Genomic DNA, 7,560 nt, shown 5'->3' on the forward strand with positions numbered 1-7,560 from the left:
GGAACTCTGTGGGATCTCTCATTTTTTAATTTAATTTAATTTTTTAAAAGGTTTCATTTATTTGAGAGAGAGAGACAGAGAGAGAGCGAGAGAGCACGAGCAAGGCAGAGGGAGAGGGAGAATCAGAATCCCCACCAAGCAGAGCCCAGGACTCTGGGATCATGACCTGAGCTGAAGGCAGTCGCCCAACCGACTGAGCCACCCAGGTGCCCCTGCGGGATCTCTTTTATAATCCCATTTGTGAGAGCTCCACCTTCATAAACTAATCACCTCCCAAGGCCCCACCCCCTAATGCCATCACATTTGGGGTTAGGATTTCAATATATGGATTTAAGGGGACACAAACATTCAGACCATGGCAGGGATTATTTACAGTAATGCATAATAGGGGCATCTTGGGCAATAAAGGAGGGGGCTCGTGTCCATGTTTGAGGTGATTCCACCAGATGTTCAAGAAGGCTCAGTATATCCCGGGGGGAAGATAGAATGAATTCTGTTTTTGCCTGCCCAGGCTCTGTTCCCCACCTTCCAATTACTGCAGGGGATCTGTGGGGAATCACCCATCCTTCCAGGTTTATAGGGCAATACACCTCATTCCTAGCGCCACGAGTGAGCACAAGACCCAGCTGTGACCAATCAGCATCAGCCATCCCTCTGGCTACAGTGATTGGTTCAGAACCCGGAGCATGTGACTCGGAGCTAGACCAATGGGAATTATACCCCAGCCTCTTTTTTTTTTTTTTTTTTGCCGGAGTTGTTAAAGGCCATTTTGGGCCCTCTGTTGGGATGATGGAGTCAACCCGGAAGAAAAGAGATCTGAGAGGACCACGGTGATGGAAACGGAGTCTGAGGACACTGAGCATCCGGCCGCGACTCCTGAGCTAGATTTTGCAGTCATGCAGAATTCATGTGCAGTCGTGCAGTCACGTAAGCCAATCGATTTCACTTTTTGCTTCAGCTTGGTTCTTGAGTTGGGTGGTTGTGATTTTTCACCCTAAGGGATCTTGACACGTGGTGGATGCAGAGAAACCTGAGGGGAAGAAGAAGTACTCCAGTTATCTTAGCAAACGGAATGGCTGTCTCAGTGGTTGACCTGTCGGGTCAGCTAAAACAATCATCTGCACTCTCGCCTCCTCCCTCCGACTGGGGCAGTTCATCTCAGTGCAGGTGGTCATCCAACAGGAATCCCCATATGGCCTTCATGTCCTTTAGACTATTTTTCTTACGTGGGCATTGAAGAGTACGTTTTGAAAATGTTAAAACTCCGGCAGAAGTGGAGTGTCAGATGATGACAGGGGGGCTGGCTACCAAAAAAGTTGTATATTTAAAATACAGCTGCAAACTGTATATTTTTCAGCTACATTTAGAGCAGAGAAACAAGGGTCTCCTGTACCATTTGTCTCTTCTGTTGTTGATTAAGGTTGCCTTTTTTATTTTCCTCAAACAGAATCATGTTTATGCTCTTGTGTCCTGAGACAGGGTGAAATTAAGCTCTGTTAATATTTTAAAACCATGAGCTCTGGCAGCTTTTGCCTTCTGCCAATCTGAGTACACCTACTTTGAGTGTTTCTGAAGTCACATATTTTGTTTGTTTGATGACACCAAGTCACAACTGTATTCCAGAGACTTGTGTCTCTCGCCAGGGAGTTTTCTGTGCAAATGAAACTTCTTCTTCTTCCTCTTCTTCTTCTTCTTCTTCTTCTTCTTCTTCTTCTTCTTCTTCTTCTTCTTCTTCTTCTTTTTTTTTTTGCTATAATGCCTTGTCAAAGTTTGTGTTAAGACTCAGGAACTAGGGGGCGGAGCAAGATGGCAGAGGAGTAGGAGACCTGGATTTCATCTGGTCTCAGGAATTCAGCTGAATAGGGATCAAACCATTCTGAACACCTACGAACTCAACAGGAGATGGAAGAGAAGAGTAGCAACTACTCTCTGAACAGAGAAGCGACCACTTACTGGAAGGGAGGACGTGCGGAGAAGTGAACCCGAGGCGATATTCGGGAGGATAGACGGTGGGGGAGGGGGCCTCCGTCGGCCACTTCTGGCAAGTGATAGAGCCAAGGAGCACAAAATTGGAACTTTTAGAAGCCGGCTCCACGGAGGGACGTCGCTCCAGTGGCTAAGCGGGAGGTGGAACCCTCGTGGGACAGTGTGGTCTCAGGACCCTCGGGGTCGCAGAAAGACCGGGGGTGCCTGAGTGTGGCAGACCTCCCAGGTATCAGAGCAGGGAAGCCGGCTGCAGAGACGGAGCCGAGGCGCGGGCTCTCAGCTCGGAGTGGCCATAAACTGTGATCCGCGGCCCAGTTGGGCCACTGCTCCTCCAGCAGGGACCCAACAAGCGGCAGAGCTGGGGAGACTCCCCTTCCTCGCCGGGGAGGAGCGGCACGGGAGCGCACCGCAGGGATCTGCTGGGTTTGGAGACTCCACACGGGGTCGGGTGCCAGAGATAGAAACGCTCGGTCACAGGCCGGGTGAGCACGGAGTGAGGACGGAGACTGGGAAGACGGGAGTGACTGACTGCTTTTCCCTGGGGGCGCACTGAGGAGCGGGGCCCCGAGTTCTCAGCTCCTCCGGGTGGAGATTGGGAGGCCACCATTTTAGCCCCGGTCCTCCAAAGCTGTACCGAGAGCTTGCAGGGAACAAAAGCTCCTGAGAGCAAACCCGAGCAGCTTGCTTAGCCCGGACCGACAAGGGCGGGGCAATTCCGCCTCCGGCAAAGACATTTGGGAACCGCGGCAACAGGCCCCTCCCCCAGAAGATCAGCACGAACAGCAAGCAAGCCAAGACCAAGTTTACCGATCAAGGAGAACGGGAGAACTCCAGCGCTAGGGGAATACTGCACATAGAATTCATGGCTTTTTTTTTTTTTTTTTTTTTTTACCATGATTCATTAGTTTTTCAAAGTTAATTTTTTTAACTGTTTTTTTTTTTAATTTTTCTTTTTCCCTTTTTCAACCAACATCTTATCCATCCCTTTTTTAAAAAAACATTTTTTATTTTTCATTTTTAGAGTCATATTTTATCCCTTCATAGTAGTTACCCTTATTTTTGGCATATATATATAAGTTGTTCTCTTTTTAAAATTTTGAGATACAGTTTCTTCTAACAGATCAAAATATACCCTAAATCACTAGTGTATGGCTTTGTTCTACTCTCCTGCCTGATCACATTCTCTCCCTTTTTTTTCCTTTTTTTTTTAAATCTTCTTCTTTCTTTTTTCAACACAACCTCTTATCTTATCAATTCCTTTTATAAAATCTTTTATAATTTTCATCTTTACAGTCATCTTCCATCCCTTCATTGTATCAACCCTTATTTTGTATATATAAGTCTTTCTTCCTTTAAAATTTTAGGAGGCACTTTTTTCTAACAGACCAAAATACGCCCAAAATCTAGTGTGTGGCACTGATCTATGCACTAGCCTGATCATATTTGATCATATTCTGGGTTTTTTTGTATTGTTCTGTTTTTATTTTTATCTTTTTGTTTTTTTTTCTCTCTTTCTTTTTTCTTTCTTTCACTTTCTTTTCCCCTGGTTTCAGGTCTTTTCTGAATTGTATAGAGTATATTTGCTGGGGATGTTGTTAACCTGTTAGCATTTTGTTCTCTCATTCATCTATTCTCCTCTGGACAAAATGACAAGATGAAAAAAATCACCTCAGCAAAAAGAATAAGAGGTAGTACCGTCAGCCAGGGACCTACTCAATATGGACATTAGTATGATGTCAGACCTAGAGTTCAGAATCATGACTTTGAAGATACTAGCTGGGCTTGAAAAAAGCGTGGAAGTTATTAGAGAAACCCTTTCTGGAGAAATAAAAGAACTAAAATCTAACCAAGTCGAAATCAAAAAGGCTATTAATGAGGTGCAATAAAAAATGGCGGCACTAACTGCTAGGATAAATGAGGCAGAAGAGAGAATCAGCGATATAGAAGACCAAATGATGGAAAATAAAGAGGCTGAGAAAAAGAGAAGCAACTACAGGATCACGAGGGCAGAATTCGAGAGAGAAGCGATACGATAAGATGAAACAACATTAGAATAATTGGGATCCCAGAAGAAGAAGAAAGGGAGAGAGGGGCAGAAGGTATATTGGAGCAAATAATAGCAGAGAACTTCCCTAATGTGAGGAAGGAAACAGGCATCAAAATCCAGGAGGCACAGAGAACCCCTCTCAAAATCAATAAAAATAGGTCAACACCCCGACATCTAATAGTAAAACTTACGAATCTCAGAGACAAAGAGAAAACCCTGAAAGCAGCTCGGGAGAAGAGATATGTAACCTATAATGGGAGAAATATTAGATTGGCAACAGACCTATCCACAGAGACCTGGCAGGCCAGAAAGGACTGGCATGATATCTTCAGAGCACTAAACGAGAAAAATATGCAGCCAAGAATACTATATCCAGCTAGGCTCTCATTGAAAATAGAAGTAGAGATAAGAAGCTTCCAGGACAAACAAAAACTAAAGGAATTTGCAAACACGAAACCAGCCCTACAAGAAATATTGAAAGGGGTCCTCTAAGCAAAGAGAGAGCCTAAAAGTAGCATGATCAGAAAGGAACACGGACAATATACAGTAACAGTCACCTTACAGGCAATACAATGGCACTAAATTCATACCTTTCAATAGTTACCCTAAATGTAAATGGGCTCAATGCCCCAATCAAAAGACACAGGCTATCAGATTGGATTAAAAAACAAGACCCATCAATATGCTGTCTGCAAGAGACTCATTTCAGACCCAAAGACACCCCCAGATTGAAAGTGAGGGGTGGAAAACCATTTACCATGCTAATGGACACCAAAAGAAAGCTGGGGTGGCAATCCTTATATCAGACAAATTAGATTTTAAAACAAAGACTGTAATAAGAGATGAAGAAGGACACTATGTCCTCCTTAAAGGGTCTATCCAACAAGAAGATCTAACAATTGTAAATATCTACGCCCCTAACATGGGAGCAGCCAGTTATATAAGGCAATTAATAACAAAAGCGAAGAAACACATTGACAACAATCCAATAATAGTGGGGGACTTCAACACCCCCCTGACTGAAATGGACAGCTCATCTAAGCAAAAGATCAACAAGGAAATAAAGACTTTAAATGACACCCTGGACCAAATGGACTTCACAGACATATTCAGAACATTCCATCCCAAAGCAACGGAATACACATTCTTCTCTGGAGGAATTCATGGAACATTCTCCAGAATTGATCACATCCTAGGTCACAAATCAGGTCTCAACTGGTACCAAGAGATTGGGATTATTCCCTGCATATTTTCAGACCACAGTGCTTTGAAACTAGAGCTCAGTCACAAGAGCTTACACCACTTAGAATGGCAAAAATTGACAAGGCAAGAAACAACAAATATTGGAGAGGTTGTGGAGAAAGGGCAACCCTCTTACACTGTTGGTGAGACGCAAGTTGGTACAGCCACTTTGGAACACAATGTGGAGGGGCCTCAAAAAATTAAAAACAGAGCTGCCCTTGGCCCAACAATTGCACTACTGGGTATTTACCCCAGAGACACAGATGTAGTGAAAAGAAGGGCCCTATGCACCCCAATGTTCGTAGCAGCAATGTCCGCAATAGCCAAACTGTGGAAAGAGCCAAGATGCCCTTCAACAGACGAATGGATAAAGAAGATGTGGTCCATATATACAATGGAATAATACTCAGCCATAAGAAAAGATGAATACCCAACATTTACATCAACATGGATGGGACTGGAGGAGATGATGCTAAGTGAAATAAGTCAAGCAGAGAAAGTCAATTATCATATGGTTTCACTTATTTGTGGAACATACGGAATAGCACGGAGGACATTAGGAGAAGGAAGGGGAAAATGAAGGGGGGAAATCGGAGGGGGAGACGAACCGTGAGAGACTATGGACTCAGGGAAACAAAATGAGGGTTTTAGAGGGGAGGGGTTGGGGGATGATTTAGCCCAGTATGGGTATTGAGAAAGGCACGTATTGCATGGAGCACTGGGTGCTCTACGAAAACAATGAATCATGGAACACTACATCAAAAACTAATGGTTTACTGTATGGTGACTAACATAATATAATAAAATTAAATTAAATTTTGAAAAAAAGGAACCACAAGTACATGAGAAAGTTATGTAGACCCTCTTTGTCTCCCTCCCCTGTTCTGAGACGTTGAAATGTGAATATGGCCTACTTATTAGTATTATGTTATGAGATTAACAATAATTAAACACAAGGGAAGCCTTAAGAAAAATAAATAAATGGTGTTTCATAATTGCCCTAAGGGTTCAGTCCCTGAATGACGGCAAGAATAAGGCAGACGCTTGGTAGTGGTTGAATCCAGACAAGGCCTTTGGATGGCTCCACAGCAAGGGAAGAGGGAAGCTCGCTCTTAGCTTTTCCATGGGAATGATGGTTTACAGCTCATGGACGATACTGTTACCATCTCCTGTAATCCCCAGGTCAGCCCTATTGAGGTGGGTGGGGGCAGAGCAGAGGTTGTAAGCCATATTCTACAGTGGGAGGCACTGAAATGTAGAGAGATTAAGTGACATGACAGGAGTTACCATACCGATGTGTATGAGGTCTGGGACAGGAATAGAGTTGGTTCCCTGGGGAGAGAGACCCCTGAACACCTGCGACCTGCCCAGGGCACCTGAGATCATGCCCTAAAGCCCTGAACCAAATCACTTTCTCAAACCCTCCTGCCCCGAGTTTTCTGTGGGAGACAGTTGATGCACTGGAGGAGGTGCCTGAGCCAACAGAAAAGTCCAAATCCTAACTAGGCTTCCAAACTCTAGGTTACAATCCGTGACCCAAAACACAAAGCAATTACCCCCAACGGAAGCCCCTCTGAAGGGCTAGGGGAAGCCCAACCTTGGCCGTCCTCCCCCAGCATTCACATTACCAGCTGTCTCACGTGGAACCTTCCCAGTGACCAGTTGACCACTTTAGGGACCAGTGAGTGGTTTGCTCAGCTGCTAAGCTGACTCAGAACCCAGGACATTCCAAACCAACTGTCACATGATGGCTCTGCCAAGAATTAGACTCTTTTTTACTAACCAACCCTGGCTGAGCAGTTACTGTGAACTGACTGGGAAAGTGGCCACCTGGGCTGGTGCTTTGGTGGTGTAATAAATTGAACCTGTGACCTTCCATGTCTCACTGCTTGTGGATCTGAGCGAGTGTCCAAACAGCCTGGCTAAGGTCTGGTTGGCAGCGGCTGTCGGCTACACTGGCTCTGAGTGGGCACCTTCAATGCTCCTCCCTTCTGATGAGTCACTCAATATCCAGCCTTTCCACACTTTTCTCCTTCGCTAGATCCTTAAAGGACAGGAGACAGTGTCCCATCTCTTCTTAGGGGGCCCCCACCATACACCCACAGCCTGCAGACCCCCTCCCCAGGACACCCCCTGAGCACCACCAGACATATTTTCCTATTTTCTATTTCATTCAGGAAACCTCTATGCTGATCATTGCCAATCTTTCTGACCTAGCATGGCCCCACTTCAAATCTAAAATTATCATCTCTAAGCCCACACCATACCCCAGACCTCAAGATTCT

At 44.8% G+C, this 7,560-nt stretch overlaps 1 long non-coding RNA gene across 1 annotated transcript in view; it reads right to left on the reverse strand.

Moving 5' to 3' along the window:
• LOC112815787 (uncharacterized) overlaps nucleotides 1-7,023 on the reverse strand; it is a 7,516-nt gene extending 493 nt beyond the window's left edge. The window contains exon 1 of the long non-coding RNA XR_003206054.2: nucleotides 6,832-7,023. This is a non-coding gene — a long non-coding RNA (uncharacterized lncRNA). The remainder of the gene's footprint in view (nucleotides 1-6,831) is intronic.
• Between the last annotated feature and the right edge of the window lie 537 nt (nucleotides 7,024-7,560).

Source organism: Callorhinus ursinus, unplaced genomic scaffold, assembly GCF_003265705.2.
Source record: "Callorhinus ursinus isolate GAN/ISIS: 27379988/994484 unplaced genomic scaffold, GSC_fseal_2.0 scaffold1544, whole genome shotgun sequence".
Taxonomy (NCBI): Eukaryota; Metazoa; Chordata; class Mammalia; order Carnivora; family Otariidae; genus Callorhinus; species Callorhinus ursinus.